Consider the following 19,262-nt stretch of genomic DNA (forward strand, 5'->3'; position numbering starts at 1 on the left):
GGGACTGCTGAGGGTGATCTTGACATACTGTTCTGATACCCTAATAAAACTACCTAGCATTAATTTTCACCTGTAATTAAAAAGTGCCAGGCTGTACTCATAACCCACCAATGCTGTACTTACTTTTGGACAGAGTTTGGACCAAATTTAATTATGAAATCACTGTCAGAATTACCAGTATTTATTTTCTCCATCACTGAGAAGGCTTGGTTTCCAAGAAGTGGCTAAATAGCTGAAGACACAAAGAGTCATTGTAAGGTTAATGTAAATTTTAGTTTTAATGATTTATATCAGATTTTGGGGTAGGCACAGACATTCCTCCTTCCAAATAATTATTCTGCAAACTACATACATATTGAAAATTACTCCTTTACTTTATAATTCTTTCAAGGTGGAGAATATATGTAGGCTTATATCCTGTATCAAGGGTAGGGTAAAGCAGCTCAAAGATTCATTGCTTTTTCTCTTATCTGCTACAGTCACAGTGAAGTTAGACTTCAGGTAAAGTTAAGGTGAAGACTTGTCTTATATTTGGCTTGACAGCCATTAACTTAACATATATTTAAAATCAATGGAAAAATGCAAGGACATTTGTTGGATTTTTTAAGAATTCACAGAATCACAGAATCACAGGTTGGAAGGGACCTCAGGGATCATCTAGTCCAACCTTTCTAGGAAGAGCACAGTCTAGACAAGATGGCCCAGCACCCTGTCCAGCCGACTCTTGAAGGTGTCCAACGTGGCTGAGTCAACCACTTCCCTGGGGAGATTACTCTAATGGTTGACTGTGCTCAGTGTGAATAATTTTCCTCTCATGTCCAGTGAGAATCTCCCCAAAAGCAACTTGTGTCCATTCCCCCTTGTCCTCTCCATGTGACTCTGTGTAAAAAGGGAGTCTCCATCTTCTTTGTAGCTACCCCTTAAGTACTGGTACACGGTGATGAGATCCCCTCTGAGCCTCCTTTTCTCAAGGCTGAACAAACCTAGTTCTCCCAGCCTATCCTCATATGGCAGCTTCCCGGTCCTTTGATCATCTTGGTAGCCCTTCTCTGGACCCCTTCCAGCCTGTCCACACCCTTTGTGTATAGCGGGGACCAGACTGTACACAGGACTCCAGGTGTGGCCTGACAAGCGCTGAGTAAAGTGGGATAATGACTTCTTTCTCTCTGCTGGCGATGCCCTTTTTGATGCAACCCAGCATCCGGTTGGCCTTCTTGGCCGCAGCAGCACACTGTTTGCTCATACTGAGCTTCCTGTCCACCAGCATCCCCAGGTCCCTTTCCACAGAGCTGCTCTCCAGCCAGGTGGATCCCAGCCTGTGCTGCACTCCTGGATTATGTTTTCCCAGGTGCATGACCTTACACTTGTCCTTGTTGAACTTCACAAGGTTCTTGCCGGCCCACTCTTCCAGCCTATCCAGATCTCCCTGCAGAGCAACTCTCCCTTCTGGAGTGTCTACTTCCCCACTCAACTTGGTGTCACCAGCAACCTTCATCAGGCTACACTTGATGCCGTTATCCAGATCACTTATGAAGACATTGAATAACATTGGGCCCAATATCGATCCCTGGGAACTCCACTAGTGACAGGTTGCCACTTGGAAAAGGAGCTATTTATCACCACCCTTTGGGTGTGGCCTGTCAGCCAGTTCCCCACCCACTGCACAGACCACTTGTCTAGGCCATAACGCATTAATTGTAAATGGTTGAATCTGTGTATGCATATTTTATGATATGTATAAAAAACCTGTCAGGTTTGGAAACAGATTTGTTATTGTAGTAGACCATAAGCTGCCAGGTGCTACTTCAGAAAGAGGCACGTTATAAGAGAGTGGGTTTCTGGAGCACTGAGAGTAGAACACGCAAATGGGAAGTAGGTTAAAATAAATGTGTACTTCAGAGTAATGACAGACTTTGCTGGATATCTTATTCCAATAAAGAAACTGCTATTAAGCATGGAGGCTTACTAAATATTGCAGCGCTTATTAAACTTGCCAGCCCACACAAGCCTTCCCTTCTTGTCTCATACAGTCATCTGATGTTTTAAATGCCCCTTGGACTGCCTACTCTCATGTTGTCTTGGGCCTCACAGCTTGGTTGGGAAAGAATTTTTAATGTTTGATTACCAGATGTATTAAAAAGTGGAACAGTGCTTTTATTGCCTGATGGGAAGGATGACAGTCATTAACCTGAGATTTAGAATTCTTCCAAAGATGGTATTAAGACATCAGATATTCAAATGACAGACTTTTTGCATCCATAACTGTGGAGAGACAGCCTGTGTTACAAAACAGTCCATATAATAAGGTTTCCTGAGAGACTGCTGAATCTATGTCTGTAATTGGAACTCTGTTAAACTAAATAGGGGAAACTGTAAGTTTTAACCAAGAGCAAAATTTTTGCCCCGGGAGGAGCAGTCAGGTAGGGATAGTCAGCTTCACATTAGAGGAGCTTCCTTAGAAAGACATCTATCACAAATTTGTCTTCATACCCTTTTGATACAGTTATAAAAAACAACAAAAAAATACCAAAACAGAATAGTCTGGCCAATGAATTATGTTGTTTTCATACGTATTATATATGGAATTATAGTACTGGGTGCTCTGTTGTTTGAGGTCCTTATCTTGGTGGTGGCTCTAAGTGGGAAGATTTCTGAGCCTGTCTCCTTACTGGCATCAGCACAGCATGTCACAGGCTTGTGGGGATGTTAGGAACCCTCAGTAAACCACTTAATGGGCCTGAGAAGTAGCCAGCAATCCCCGTTCCCCATGGGAGAGGTGCTGAAGAGCTGTGGCAAGCTAATTATCACTTGAAGTTGGGTAACCTAGTAGACCCTGAAATAGGGTTATATGGTTAGAGCAGTCTTGCCACACAGTTAATAAAAACCATGAGTGTGTTCAAAGCTAACAGATCAAGAAATGAGTGGGAAGCAGTGGCTGGAGGTGTGTGTTTGGAGAATAGGTGAGAAGGGGAGGGGGAAGGGCAAGCAGCTTGTATTCATGTGATTAGTTTCTTCATGCTTCTCACCATGTGCACTATCATCGTTGAGCCTGTGGGCTGCGCTACTTCATTCTCTCTCCTTCACTCTCATCAGGATTCAAAGTTCTTGATCAGAACTGTCCCCTGTCTCCTTTTTATCCTGCAGCTGAAACCCATAATTTCCTCATGGGAGCTAAAAGCCAGAATTACAGTGATGTGTTACCAGCAGCAGGCATATCTCCCGCTGACTCACTGGTATCGCCAAGCCTCCCATGTCTCTCTCCATGCTCCTTCCCATACTGTTTGGTCATGCTGGCTCTTAGCAGAATTAGACCACCTAATCTGTACAGATGGGATGGTACTGCAAGCCCCAAGTCTGATAAACTCTCCAGCGTACATGGCTGTTCACTTTGTTTGCTGTGCAGTTGCCCTCTGCTTGACTATAAGTCATATTCCCTACACTCCTTCTCACCCTGACCCTATGTTTTCCCTTTGTAACTGGTCTGTTGCCTTTATTCTAGCTCCTGTGGTCCTATTCTCACCTACCACTAATGGTGGTGCAATATTTTTGCATGATCTTTGGCACATTCCCAGCCACTTAACTTACTCTTAAGTATTTATCTCATGCATCTTCCATCTTCTCTTACCGTTTGTATCACATAATTTTTATTTGGTGACTATCTTTAGCTCTTTAGCCCCAGGCTACATATGCATGCAAGATCCATGTGTTTGATTTTTACTAGTTATCTGTTAAAGCCTGATCTGGATATCTCCCAGTCTTTACCACCTCATCTATGAACCTTGTGGCAGACTTCAGTCTTTCACTGGTTCTTTAATGGGCTGCAGGCAAGTCTGTCAGCTATTTATCAGCCACAGTCTCAAGCTTCCTATTACTTTAGCTGCATAGTCATAATAAACAGCCTTTATGATTTTGCTGTCTGCATGGCACCATATTAACCTACAGCTAAGCTACTGGGTGACTCCTAGAAAGTGGGTATTTTTCCTTCTCATTCAAACTTGTAAGTCACTGTGGTGTCACTGAGTTTAATTTGGCCTTCATTTTCTTCAGATGCAGTTTCCTGATGTTACCACACTACTTTTAAAGTAAGTAGTTTCATTTTTGAGCTGCAGCAACTTAAGAATATGATAAATATGCACAGATAACACAAAAATTGCCTCCTCAGTTCTCCATTATCTACCTACTTACCAATCTATCTATCCATCTTGCAGCGAATAACAATATACATCTTCATTATAGTTGTTTAAAACATTTCTGATCTTTTCTTCTTCTGATCATCTATCTACATCCTCATTTTGGACTAGACAGTGCTTAATATTAGTCCAAAGAACTGAACTATACCCAATTAAATTAGTAAGATTTTTAAAAAAATGTGTAGGGACGTGCAGTAGCACTGAAGAATTTCCAACATAAACCATGGCTTTTGTCATGCTGTCACAGTCAGCAGTTTTAACTGCTTGTCAAAACTAGTGGCCAATCACTGCACAGACATAGGAAAAAAAGCTAGTACCAGCCTCCTCAAAATAAAAACTAAGTACAGAGTTTGTCTTTTCTAACTTTAATAATCTGAAAGCTAAGCCCCAGATTAAGCTAGTAAGAGAGAGACTAGTTGCTCCAGAGGACAGTTCATCCTATTCTAAAAAAGATGTCCAAGGAGAGATTAATCAACCATGAGGTACCACATGGGTCACTCTCTTTCCCCATGGACAACAAATGTCTAGATGACCAGCCTGAATGAGACACTCAGGACCAAGATGGGTAAAGCTAGATAAAGGAACGCTATCTCATCTGACACCCTTAGCATTCACTGGGTATTATTATCAAAATGTTCCATCTGCGAAATTTAGTGTTCCCTGTAATTCAGTATAAAGGCAGAGTACTCATGGAAACTCTCTGATAATCAGCTTGAGGAACAGAGCAATACAAATTAAAGGAGCTTCTGGTAAACAATGCTTCTAGTCACATAGTTTGTCCAGCTCCTGAACACTGTCATATTAATAAAGAAGATTATATTTTAAAATCATTACCCCTTTGTTTGCTCCCTAACTCTAAGCATTAGCATTCTTTATAGCTACAGTACTCCTTAACGTAAGGGCAACCCTGCACTACAGAACTGTGACCATCAGCTTTGGTTGTTTCACATGCATACGCATGGTGACTTCTCTAGACAATAATAAAAGCACCTGCCATCCACTCAGGAAATAACATTTGACCAGGTTTACATTCCCTAACAAGCAATGAAGGTTTTCTGATGTTTACAGAGTTTGTTATTTTGTTTGTTACAGAGTTTGTTTGTCAGCAAAGAAACAAAATGTTACTTTACAGTGCATTCACTCAAATAATACTTAGTTCCAGCTGGTTTAGTCCATTTTTTTAAATGTTTTGTAAAAGAAGGTTAAGCAAGAGAAGCAGAACTTTATTTTGACCTTAGGGCATTATAAAATATTATATAAAAGATAGATATGGACTTGTCAGAGTCAATTAAGAAGCTGCATTGAAGTTAGAAGGCTCAGCTGAGCTGATAGCCAACCCACACAGTAGTGAGTCATTTTTGCCCCATCACCAACGAAAGCACACACATAAGGCATGTGGAGAGTGCGTCATACACATCTAGCCAATGTGTGTAGCTCCACTTTTGGAGAAAATACAGTTACTCACTGCACTTATCTTCTCTGGAGACTCCAATACCCCATGCCCAGGATGCCACACCGACATTTCACGAACAGGAAGAAGTTACTTTTGTTCTGCTCAACCAGCTCAGTTTATTTCTCAGCCAGAGAAAATAAAAAGAATGTGCAGCATTGCTGCTTCTGATTGAAATGCCTCTGCCTAAAACCATTACCAGTTCAAATGAGCTATTATTTAATGTTTAGAGTAGCAAAATAAAACTGTATTTAATGAGCGTGCAGAGCGCAGCAGAACATCAGGGGTCCGGACATAAGCAAACTCAATATGTGATTGCCAGAGTGCTTATCAACAAAAATGACAAACCAGTGCCTTAGTCAATAAGAAAGGTTTGATTCAATTGCCCACACAGAGACATCTAACATCATTTAGGATGTAACAGGGTGCCTGGTGCAGCCACCCAAGGCTTACACAGGACCTGGAAAAGGCTTGTAACCAGCAGTCAGGCAGAAGACTACAGCATCTCAAATATTATTGGTTGTTGATGTTTAGGGAGATAAACTGATTCCTAAGAGTAAGTAGAGCCTCCTCCTACAAACAAATATATCAGTTTGCCCTCCTCCTATAAACAAATATATCAGTTTTCAGTGATTTATTTTCAGGCAGTTGGAAGCAGAAACCAAAGCCCAAATTACGTGCCCTGGCTCCCTCGTTAGGCCTGATCCTTTAGCCCCCAGGTAGGAGTCTTGTCCAGCTGAGAATCTCTGGAGGACTTGACATATTTGCACAGATTTAGCTTATAGGACCCACGTACTTTTGCCAAAGCAGCTGGAGGATAAGGGTGATCAAAACACCTGTTTTGAAATAACTGAATGGTTTCAAGTGTCTATGTTCTCATTAAAGCCAATGAATGAACTAATAATAATAATCAATGAATGAACAGTACAGTGAATGTAGGCTACAGAGCAATTTAGTGATGCCTGCTGTAGGGTGAGATTCACTGCTCTCTGAGCTGCTTTGATTGCTGTGGGAGCTCAGACTCTTAGCTCATCTCTAACACTACATTTAGATCTCTGCCTCTGGAGCTGCATCCTACTTAATTTCTGTGTTGCATTTACCCAAATACAAATGAGGATAGTAATACTTGCTCTTTATCAGTGGCACTGGGAAACATTCATTAGCACATCAGAAGTATTGCTGTCATGGTGCCATCAGTGCAGTACCACTAGCAGCTGAAGAATGCAATTAATTTAGGCAGCTTGCACTCATTAAGTTCACCATTCAAGAGTGCTCATAGCTTTTATAGGATGAGATACCTACAAATATCTGTAACCTACAGAAGTCACTGGAATCCCTTTCTTGGGATTGGATGGGACTGGGGATGGATCAGACAGTTTGTCAGATTATCCTGTCTTTCAATTTCAATTTCCAACTTCCTGCAATCTCCAGGCCTTGGCCAGCTGACTTGTGGAAGTGTGCACAGTCACCACCCTGCCCTAACTTGGGACATTACCATGACTTGTGATCATTGGATAGTGCTTCCCATGCAACCACAGCATGCAGCTTGAGATAATGTTTTCCTGATTTTTGTAGATATGAAGTATAGTCTTTTTCTTTTTTTTCTTCATTCAGGACACATGGTGAATAAAAAATACAATATGATACTTTGCTGAATGATTCTCTACTTTTATCATAACGTCATGGTTCAGCCCTTCAAAATAAAGGAGGAAATAGAACATGAAGATTTGATATAATGGGAAAATTAAGCACTTTACTTCCTAATTGCACTTCCGTCATCTTCTGCTGAAAGACTCTTGCCATTTCCTCATGATATTAAAATAATGACAATTTTGTTAGCCTGGTTCTCAGGCAATCTACGTCTGGTATCTTTTAGCTCTTTTTCTGCTTGGGTATGACAAGAAAGAGAAAGAGGGAAAAATCACTAAAGAAAGAATTGTACAGCCTGAAAATTGGTTTTTCATTCAATAGGGAAAAAACTTTTCACATTCATAGAATTGTAGAATAGTTTGGTTTGGAAGGGACCTTTAAAGGTTCTCTAGTCCAAACCCCCCTGCAGCCAGCAGGGACATCAACTAGATCAGGCTGCTTAGAGCCCCATCCAACCTGATCTTGAATACTACCCCAGGGGGCATCTACAGCCTCCCTGGGCAACCTGTTCCAGTGTTTCACCACCATCATTGGGAAAAATGTCTTACTTATATCTAGTCTGAATCTATCTTCTTTTAGTTTAAAACAATCACCCCTTGCCCTATCACTACAGGCCCTACTAAAAGGACTATCCCCATCTTTCTTATAAGCCCCTTTAAGTAGTGAAAGGCAGCAATAAGGTCTCCCCGCAGCCTTCTTTTCTCCAGGCTGAACAACCTCAACTCTCTCAGCCTGGCTTCACAGGAGAGGTGCTCCAGCCCTCAGGTCATTTTTGTGGCCCCCTCTGGACCCGCTCAAACAGCACCATGGATTTCCTTTACTGGGGACTCCAGAGCTGGACGCAGCACTGCAGGTGGGGTCTCACCAGAGCAGAGTAGAGGGGCAGAATCACCTCTCTCAACCTGCAAGGTTCACATTACAAGGCTGAGCATGTAACAAATCCATACATAAAGGTGTGCCCGTGTACTATCTAGTCAGACTGCAATCATATGGCTTCATACAGACTGCATGGTATTTTTAGATTTAAGCTTGAAGAGAGGCTGCTGGCTTGCAGTAGTCATGTTACAATTAGCAGAAATTTTAACTGAAATGGGGTCCTCTTATGGAGGAAGAAGAGAGCACAGTCCAATGGAGAATGAACCGGTCCAAGAATAAGGAGATCTGAAATCTCTCCCTAACTCCTTTATAGTTATAAGCAAAGAGTTTTGTTGTCTGTTGTCAGCAAAAACCCCAGAGACCATAGACGTGACCCAATACTTCCTGTATGTGAAAGGGATATCGACCCAGTGCTTCAAGCACTAAAATAAGACTAAACTTCTTAGGAGTAAAGTATAACCCTGATAACTAATGTCTAATGTTGACTGATTAATAACTTAAGGGTCCTGATTCTGGATGTGACACTGCACAACATCCAGGAGTAGCACGAACCTCACCCAGCTAGAGACACCCACATCTCAGCTGGGCAGTGGAGGGGTGTTTCCAGAGAACAATTCATATGACCTATTTTAGACATCAAATCAGAATGAGAAGAATCACTCCCTAGAAGTGCCTTGGAATTTACTATAAAGGGAAACTGGGGTGACTAACTCAGATGTGAATATCTGCAGTGCAGACACCTGGAGATGGTCAGGTGAGTCCTGCCCCCGTGGACCAGAAGGGTTTGCAATCTAAGCACAGGGCAAGAAAACAGGCAGGAGTGAGTACAAAAAACATTGCAACACAATTAGTCATCCTGATAGATACTGGTTTAATGGAATATTGATCAACCTTGAATTGCATCCAGCCTTCTTTTGAGGAATGGGACTTTCTCTTTCCCTCATGCTTTGTCGTGTCAAGTTACATCAGTCAGTGGCAGAATATCCCATGGAATTCAGGGGCCCTAAGCATCCATACCAAGATTTTGGTGATATCAATAGCAAACCTGAGCATTTAGTCCCATAAATGTTTGCGTGCTGATTCCAACCACTTCAAATATCCTCAGAAGGGAGACAGAATTTAAAAAATAAAAAGAGAAAAGCCAGGAAAAAAAGATAAAAATAGTAAAATTTTAAAGGCAGCAACCTTATATCCTACCAGGACCAACATTTTTTTGATGGCTAGTACCAGGTCTTACAAGGGTAAAAAGTTCTTCACAAGTTTTCTAACATAATAATGAAGTACATTAAGTAACTTAGAAGAATTGTATGCTGTTAGTATTTTTCCTCAGACCGTATCTTCTACTTGTGCATAAAATTTGGATACCACTGAAGGATTCTTCATTCTGAGAATGCACTAGAAGTTCATAAAGATGTCTCTAATAGTATTTGCTTTACTCAGACTGAAATGAAACTGGGTTTTTTTGCCAGAGGATCCATGCAAAATGCTTGCTGGTCACTGTGGAGGAGGTCACATGCTTCAGCCTAAGCTTCAGTCAGTGGAAGGAAGGTGCCACAGTGACTGACAATTTTTGCAAGGGGTTGGGGAAAGAAAACATATGGCAACCCAGAATGTGGAGGCTGGCCAAAATAATAGGTTGATGACCAGGATGTTCTGCAATCCAGTCATTCCCCACTGCTGAACTACAGTCATTGTAAACCCTTGCACTAAGAGTTGAAGGATTTATCTCAGTACCTCAGTAGGCAACTTGCCTTCTTCATGTATTTGGAAGTGCACACTACTCCTGTTCCACCCTGAGTAATGCTCCTTTTCTTCCTGCAAACATCTGTCTTACCACCTTGTCCTACATTTGTGTGGTGATTATAAAAGGAAGTTTGTCGCTGCGTAATATTCATTGGCAATAAATAGGATAGTAATTAGTAGCACTCTGGCTTGAATAGAAAGTGTGGATGGCTGGTGACAACTGAGAGGTTGTCTGGGAAATAGGCTGGATCAAAACAAGATGCAGGTACTCTGAATTATCCTCGTTCATCTCATGTCTCTTTCCTTCCTCTCTCAGGCCTTTCATTTCAACTGTTCTGTTGTCCTAATTTTGTCACGTTTGAGTTTGGTTCCTTACACTTTGAAATCTTCAAGGCAAGCAACCTACCTTGATTCTTGCTTGCAAGGCATCATGTGCCTTGCGATATATGAATATTTTATACAAATTACCAAGAACAGATTTATCAGCAAAGCTCACAGTATTAACATTAATAGAATGTGAACAGGAGGGAGCATGTAGGGGGCTAGTTTGTTTATTTCCTGGGCAAATCTTGGCACTCTTTCCTGTCTCTGTGTACACTAACATTGACTTCTTGATAGGATTAAAAAATATTTGAATATTATTATAAATTTTTTGTTTACATTAGTTTAGAACTGTTCTCTGCGTGGAAAGAACTTACAGTTTGCCCAGATGCTGGTTTTACCACACATCAGCATTTTCTGATTGCCTCAGCCAGAAGAAAAATAATTGCAAATTCACTGTATGAATCATGAAGGGAATTCTATTATTTATTTAAAGTGAAATTCTTTGTTCTATTTCCCCTTATATAGCTACAGTGGTAGTGACCAATAGGCCATGTTTACTGTCTTAGTGTGAGTCAAATGTATAAAAAAACCCTTTGCTTTCTGAGTTGGTGTTGCATTTCAGGAATAGTCATGGAAAAGAAAATTAAGTCCTTGGAAAGTAATATGTCTGTCTTCCTGACTTCTGTTGCTCAGTGTTAATTACAGAAGAGAAATGGGAGTAGGGTACCATAAGGTAAGAAGATACACTTCCTGAAAAGAAAGACCTGTTCCTGAAGGGGTATAAATGAGTGCATACGAATAATTTCAGTGGAACTACATTGTTTTGCACTAACTGAGAACTTGGGCTAGCCAATCTAAATTTCTCTTCCAGTTGTCTTTGCAAAAAGTCAAATATTCTAAATAGAGACAGAGGTCTCTGGTCCCCAGTTTTTATAGCCCATTGAACAAAGCAAAAATACCAGATGTGAATGTTGTGGAAGGGTTGAGAGAGGAGTGATAGGATGTGATTTTGGGAGGAGTGCAGAAGGAAACTGGAGAAGGGTAGGCCTCTTCAAAGTAGGAACATAGGAAGAGTTGGTGAAAGCACTCTCCAAAGAGAAGAAGATGCCCTGGCATGTATTTCAGCCATCACCAGTGAGGATGTGGTGGAAAGATATGTGCCATAAATGGGACAACTCAGAGTTGCTGAGAACAGATTGGTTAGTGGGAAAGGTACAACTGATTCCTTCTGTCCGTACTTGAAAAAGGTTTTGTTCCTATGCTGAACCATTAGCAGTTTATGAGACTTATCTACTACACTTTCTTGTTAGAATTTCTATTTCCTTGTCTTCATTCTAAATTTGTCCTTAATTCAGTTAATGATGGCTGCTCTATTCAGTTCCATGCCCTGCCTAAATTATTCTTATCACTTATTGTCTATATACTAAAAATATTTGTAGTTATTTTCAAGAGAGGAACCAAAAACCAAACAAAATGAACTGTATTGGACTTACTCAGCTCAACCTTTCCCTACAGTGTAACACTTTATGTTACTTGTGCAAGATCACTGTCAGTAAAATAGATACCAGACTAAAAAGAATAATACTTTATGGCAACTTTTTGGAGTAACTTACTGCTCATTTTTTAGCCCAATATATTTCATAATCACCATTACAGCAGCATTATAATTGCTTGAAGAAGAGCAAGGGAAAGCATTCACAAATGAAACTTACGGCTTTTAAATAAGGCAGCTGGAGAACCTCACCCATTGTACTGACTGTCCACAGCAGAAGACATTAATTTGCCTTAAATGCTATAGAACCACAGGCTACAAGGGACAAAATCACAGTTTGCTGCATAAATGACATGGCAAAGAATTTCATTGTGCACAAGTAATGCTTCTTAGAGTGTTATACTTTAAAGAACACATCTTCCATTTTCCTGGCTCTTTTCATTTTCTGGTTTCCTCAGAGAAAGCTTGTCATGTGTTTCAAATCAAAGTCTTGGAGGCAAACACTGTAGTGGCAGGTAACTAAGTAATGTTTATGCACATTTATTAATGAATTACAAAACACAGTTTCTGTTGAAATTGAGCATTTCATCACATACAGAAAAAGAATAGGTATATTTTTTTATATTCAGGAAGAATAAGTTATTTGCCATTGTTGTAGAATTGCTGTAGTGAAATGCCAGACCTAATTAAGATTGAAGGCTTATGGTTTATCTGGCATACATTGCAATCTTCCCCTGCTTTGGTATGTGTGGGCTCACAATGTCTGCTTATGAAACATATGCAAAACTACATAACAATGATTTTCCTTAAATACTCACATCTCCTTTGAACATTAATAGTTCCTGGATTATCTAGAATACAAAGACAGAGGAATGTTCTTTTGTTCTGTGTCTTTATATGACATTCTTACTATCAATTAATATTTTCCCTCAAAAGTGATTATTCTGCATGTGCATGTGATTCCTCTTTTTTGTGTAGGCTAAGGAAGAATATGCTATGGTACAAATGCATTGGAGGTCCTTTTGAATTTTCAGCAGCAGCCTTATTACCAAAACTATACAGTCCCCTTGTATTGTACGTGTTACTGCATCCTTAATAGAATATCTTTGATAATTTTGTTGCTTCTTACTATGTTTTCCAGTATGTAATGCTAAATGTCTATGGCTTACTTTCATAGGAGACATTCTGATCTTTTACAGCTGACATAAAACCAGCTGTTTTCCAGCATGTTCAGCATTTTTATTCACTTAATAAAGCTATTAATCATGTAGTAAACATGACAGTTTAACCTTAGCAAAGCTGTCAAATGTTCAGCTCAGTCCTGGTGGTTTTGTCACTAGGACATCATAGATGCTAATTGCAATAACATTCTGTAAAATTCACCACCCAAAGTTATTTCTCAAGCTTACAGTATCCTCACGTGAGTCTCCTGTATTTCAGATAGTGATCTGAAGAAGAAAAATCATATAGATAGCCACTAATGCTTCATTTATGGTCTTCCCATTCCAGGGCAGTATTTTGTGAAAGCCTGTTAGAGAATACAAAATGTGTCATATTCAAATGGGGGTTCCTGATACTCAGGTCCCATTGAACTCAGTAAAGTGATACTGAGGAAGGCCATTAACAAAATTGTTGATTGAAGCCAAAAGGTTTTGAATGGTGGTTGGTCATGTAGTTAACAACATCAATCATGTTCTCACTCTTACCAAACAAAGGTGTAAATTATGCCCTATGTCCTAAGTTACATTAGACCACACTTTGACTACATACCTACTTAGACAAGTGGTAAATGTTCATCATCACTTTTTAACTTTCACTGGCATATCTGTCCTACATTAGTATATCAACAGAGTCTGCTTTGTAGACCAGATATTCATTGGCATATTCCCTTTTAAAAGTGATGTAATACTAAAGAAATATAGCAAATCAAGCTGAAGCAGAAAGTTACAATGACATTTGTGTGTCAGCTTTGATGATCTGCCTCTTCCAGGTTTCAGTGGGTTTTCATCTATTCTGACATTGTCTCTTTGTAGTATGTAATTGTTAATGAAGCCTAGGAGATTATTTGTGTTGTTGCATCAGCTGATCATGTCCTGTGGCTCCATTCCTGCCAAGAAGAAACGAAACCCACAGACAGTTCTGTCCCACACACTCTGACCTCTCAAAGGACACAGATGAGTCATAAGCTGACGATGCCTCGCTTCCGAACTGCCTACTGTTGTAGCAATTGCACGGTAGATTTTGGATATTTTTCCATCAGAATCAATATGTACTGGCACTCGTTTCTCTGAAACCTTTACTTCTGATGAGATAATTATTGGTTTTAGCTACTCTTCTGGAACATGTAATAGTTTTACTAGTAATATACAGGCGTCTCAGACGTTAGGAGAACTAGATATTTTGATCACAGAAAGGCCCAACACTTCTAACCTCCTCTTTAGTCCTGTCTTAATACCTACACATTTTAAAGCTATATTTATTGGTTTAGGAACATATACTACACTTTTTAATGCATGCTATATCTCTGCTCTGGTTTCAATGGGCCTCGTAAGTGTCCCACACTTTTTGGAGGGGATACTTACAAACTGCTTCTATTCCATAACCTGGTATTTCACAGTGACATTTCCTGGATCTGGTACCTTGCCATACTAGAACAAATAAACAAGTAATGATGACTGCATATAGCACCAGGTGACTTTTCCAGAGCTGTACATGAATTTTCTTATACATCCTCATCTCTTGAACATGTCTTAATGCTCGGGAAATATTTTTGTGTTGTAGAATGTCTCTCCAATTTTTATTTGGCTTGGAGTAGAGTCGTACTTGTTTTCACTCTGTTTCTTTGCAATAGACTACCTCATGGACCTCCATTTATGTCATACCCCCCGACAGCATGGGTGTCATAAAAGAAATTGCTTGCCCCAAAACAAGTGGAGGAATAAAAGGGGCAAGATGCATGAAGATAATAACGGAGGGAGGAGGAGAGCAAGATGGAAGGAGAGTATGTAGTTTTTAAAATTCAATCTTCTACTCTTCTTCCCCAAATATTCAACTTTGGGAGAATGGTGTACATAGATTCAACAAAAAGAATATATACAATTTCATATGTACAATATGCAAACATAAATAGCTTATATAAATTATAAAGTTTTATGTAAATTAAGGTGTACAGTCAATTGGACAATGGCCTCTAGCCTGAAACTTATTTATTCCTTGTAAAAGTCATAAAAGTATTGAATAAGCTTCTGTTAAAATAATTATAATTATTTGCTATTATGCCTTTTTTAATTACAGAAAGTAAGGGTAAGATGATACGTAAATCTCCGGTAATGTTCTTCATGTGTTTGCTACCCTCCCACAATACCTTGAAGTTGCAGAGAAGAGATCTCTGAATTACCTACAACATCCAGAGAACAGGGAAACAATACAGAAGTCCATGGCAGATATCATCCAGATGATATCTTAAACAGCAAATACATGTACCTCACCTCAGCATTTTGCTTAAGGGCACTAGCCCACTCAGCAGCAGATTATTTCTCACCCTTTTTGTCTAAAAACTCGAGTTGGAGAAAGACTTTGAGTATGCTAAATGTGCTGTGGGTGTTCTGCTGGTGCTACCAATCATTCCATCAACAAATATTGGAAATGAAGTGGCTGTGCTGGATAAATTAATCATATGTTGCTGAAATCTGGTAATGCCTTTTTAACTCAAGGCCTCCAATATTTTGGGAGAACTCAATGACCTTGCAGTGCGGTGGGCAATGTGTGAGGAAGGGACACCTGGATTCACTCACCTCAGTGACACGGCCTTGTCCCACTGCTTCTAAGCAACTCTCAGAAACTAGAAATTCAAATAAATGGCTGTATTTTGACGGAGGTAAAATTTAGATTACTACATATTATTTGGATGACTGTAGAGTATGTGCTTATGCAAGAGAAATAAAAGAATTAGCACAACTGAATGGTTCAGTAGCCTCAGCATTAGTTTGTAGTCTATTATTGCTTCTCAAAATAACTTACATGCAGACACGTGATATATTCGTAACCTGAGTTATACTAGGTAGCAGAGCATACAGCTCACCTTGGGGCCCTTCTCTGGGTGGGTTTTGCTGCAACAGCAGAATTGTCCTGCCCTTGGATTCCAGAGTCATATGACAAAGTCTGCAGAGTTCAGAACCAAGACTGGTCTGTTTTGTGAGACATGGAAGGACCATCAGAAAAACATACCAAAGTCTGACTTTGAAGGGGAAGAAAAGATGGTGTTAACATGCCTTTAATACCTTAGTTACTTCTTACATATTATACATTATTGCTAGTCTTTTGTCTGTCGTGACTGAAAACAGAGATCAAAATATCGGAGGCCTGATTACATCAAAGCCTTCAGGATTATATGTCTGTCTGGTAATGTATCTGTCTCTCTAGACATATACCATTTGATCTAGACAAACTAAAATTTATGCCACTTTCCAACAGAGTGAGATACTTCAGATATAGTAACAAGAGTTACAGTAGGAATGTTTTAGGTAATTCTTTTGGAATTGCACATTCTTGAAGGAATTAACGTTGCCATCTCTTTTATATAATTGGCTGAGGCAGATGCTGTACCATACTACCCATGGATGGCATGATCCTGTGACAGAATCAGGAAGGTGGGAGACTAAGTAATGCTTTTTAATTTGAGCCTTGAAGGAAGGAAAGCAGCAGTATATACACACTGAAAAACAGTCACTTTTGGAGACAAATCTAGTACAGTCCTTGGTAATTTATTTTTTCTGATGAATGGCTTCCTTAAAAGAAAGGAAAAGAATTTAGAATATATTATTACCTTTCGACTCACCAGACCTTATAAAATTACTGATGACACAAAAGAGAATCATCCATAGATTTTTAAAACCACCAATAAAAAAGTGACTTGAATAGAGCTATGTTGCTAATAAAAATTAATAGCCCACCATCGTGGTTTAGCCCCAGTGAGCAATCAAACACCACACAGCCCTCACTCACTCCCCCCTGGTAGGATGGGGGAAAGAATCGGAAGAGTAAAAGTGAGAAAACTCATGGGTTGAGATAAAGATAGTTTGAGGTAAAGCAAAAGCTGCGCACAGAAGCAAAGCAAAACAAGGAATTCATTCACTCCTTCCCATGGGCAGGCAGGTGTTCAGCCGTCTCCAGCAAAGCAGGGCTCCATCACGTGTAACGGTTACTTGGGAAGACAAACACCATCACTCCAAACGTCTCCCCCTTCCTTCTTCTTCCCCCAGCTTTATACACTGAGCATGATGTCATATGGTGTGGAATATCCCTCTGGTCAGTTGGGGTCAGCTGTCCTGGCTGTGTCCCCTCCCAACTCCTTGGGCACCCCCAGTCTACTCACTGGTGGGGTGAGGTGAGAGGCAGAAAAGGCCTTGACTCTGTGTAAGCCCTGCTCAGCAGTAACTAAAACATCTCTGCATTATGAGCACCGCAGCACAAATTCAAAACACATCCCCATACTGTCTACTCTGAAGAAAACTAACTTTACCCCAGCCAAAACCAGCACACCCACCTCCAGGATCTTTCAGCAACCTTGCTGGCAAAGAAGCAAAGGACTTTGGTGTAATAGAAGAAGTCAGCTTGAAAAAAATGCAGAAGAATCAGATTTGAAGATGGCATACGCTTTCAGCTTTACTAATGGGTTGAATCTGACTTATGCAAAATGGTTGTTGCAACTTTCCAAAAGAAGGATTCCCAGGGTAAGGTAACTACAGGGAACGGGTATAAATGTAAAAAAATAAAATTAAAAAAAACCCACTTCCCTATATATATTTTGCAACTGCTTAATGACTAATGGCTTATCTATAAAGCATGAAAGACTGAATGGACAGGAGATATGATTACATCTCCTTACATCTGTTTTAAACATGTCAAGGGAACATTGTTCATACAACTTCTGACTAATACGTTATATGTAACAATTTCCTAAGAACAAACAGAAGCAGAGCAGCAAGTGTCTGAATACTGTGAAATAAAGCACCTACAGACACTCTGGATTATTTGCTTTGCTATGGCATTTCTTAGCTTTTTTTTTTATCCAAGATTTGCAGACATCACTAAAGTCCTTTTCCTCATAGATGATATTTTTTTCCATCAAGGAAGCACATGTGTCTAAGACTTTGAGTCATTCCAACAAACTTGACCCAAGAAAGCCTTGTAATCTTCAGCACAAACCTGTCAATTACATGTAAAGGGGATGGTGTACAAAAATTACTACCTATAAGAGTAGTAGCCAAATTTTCTTTCTGTTAATGCTACTATACATACAAGCTCAGCTCAACCCATTACCTCTGTTTTGGTCAAAATGTCACTAAATGATCATAAAATGATTCAAAAAGACTGCTTGTTGGAGCGTCTATGTTCACGAATTAATTCACTGAACACTTTTGCATCTCAAACAGATTTGGGTTTTACCCTGTACATGAACATCTCTAAGGTTCCCTGCTCCCCTACGTGTCTGAACTTGCATGTGTTTCAGTTAACACAGACTCAACACCATTCACATTGTCCATGTATTCCAGTAATTACACATGAACAAGTTTTATGCAAATGTGGTATTTTTTCTATTCAAAATAAGTCTAGTTAGATGCAACTACTTGTCAGGTGCAGTTACACCTGGATTTAAGAATGCGTGGTACTGTGGAGATGTTCACTGCACTGTACATTAAGTACATACCTCCCAGGCTCTTTATTCACACGGGTAGGATTCTCAAAATGGATATTTACTCTTTGGCTTTGAAACTCTAACTATTTCTGCTACTTTGCCTAGTTCATTGCTCAGATAAACTCTGTCTCCCATAGTTGCTGCATAAAATTTGCATTCTCCCTGAGAGGGATGTATAGGAAAATCTGCATGTCCCAGTTCCACTTTCACAGTCCCTACTCACTGAGCTGCTTCTTTCCCCATGTCAGTTTGTGACGATTATACCTGTGTGCTTTCTCAGTCCCCATGATACTGCCATTCTCCCATCCATGTGTCTTTCAGCATCAGCTACACTGAAGGAAATGTGAGTGGAAAGTGTAAATTCAGTCATGACTCTTGCACTTTTTTATAGACGCCATTTTAGAAAATAGTTTGTCCTTTTAAAACCCACTAGGATGCACCACTTCTCACTTCTTTTCATGCACAGTGTTTTTTGACATCAGAATGCTAGGGTAATCTGGGGCATTAAAGTTTGGCTGCAGCTTCTCATTGTTTCTCCTTGTTTCTTCAGTCATTAATGGCACTTTCCATCAATTAAACCTTGCTAGAAGCCATGACTCTATCTTCAGGTGTTCCCAACTCTTACATTTGGAGCAGCTGTGAAAGAAGAAAGATCAGAGGTTACCTAAAATGCCTTTCCAGTTCCCCTCCCTCCAATCCTGGATGTGTTTGAATTGCAATAATGTAGTTCTCATAGCTACTGTTCTTGGAAAGTTCCCTCAGGGTGGTTGGTATCATAGAATCATAGAACCATAGAATCGTTAAGATTGGAAAAGACCCTAAGGATCATCGAGTACAACC

The sequence above is a fragment of the Phalacrocorax aristotelis genome, chromosome 1, assembly GCF_949628215.1.
Source record: "Phalacrocorax aristotelis chromosome 1, bGulAri2.1, whole genome shotgun sequence".
Taxonomy (NCBI): Eukaryota; Metazoa; Chordata; class Aves; order Suliformes; family Phalacrocoracidae; genus Phalacrocorax; species Phalacrocorax aristotelis.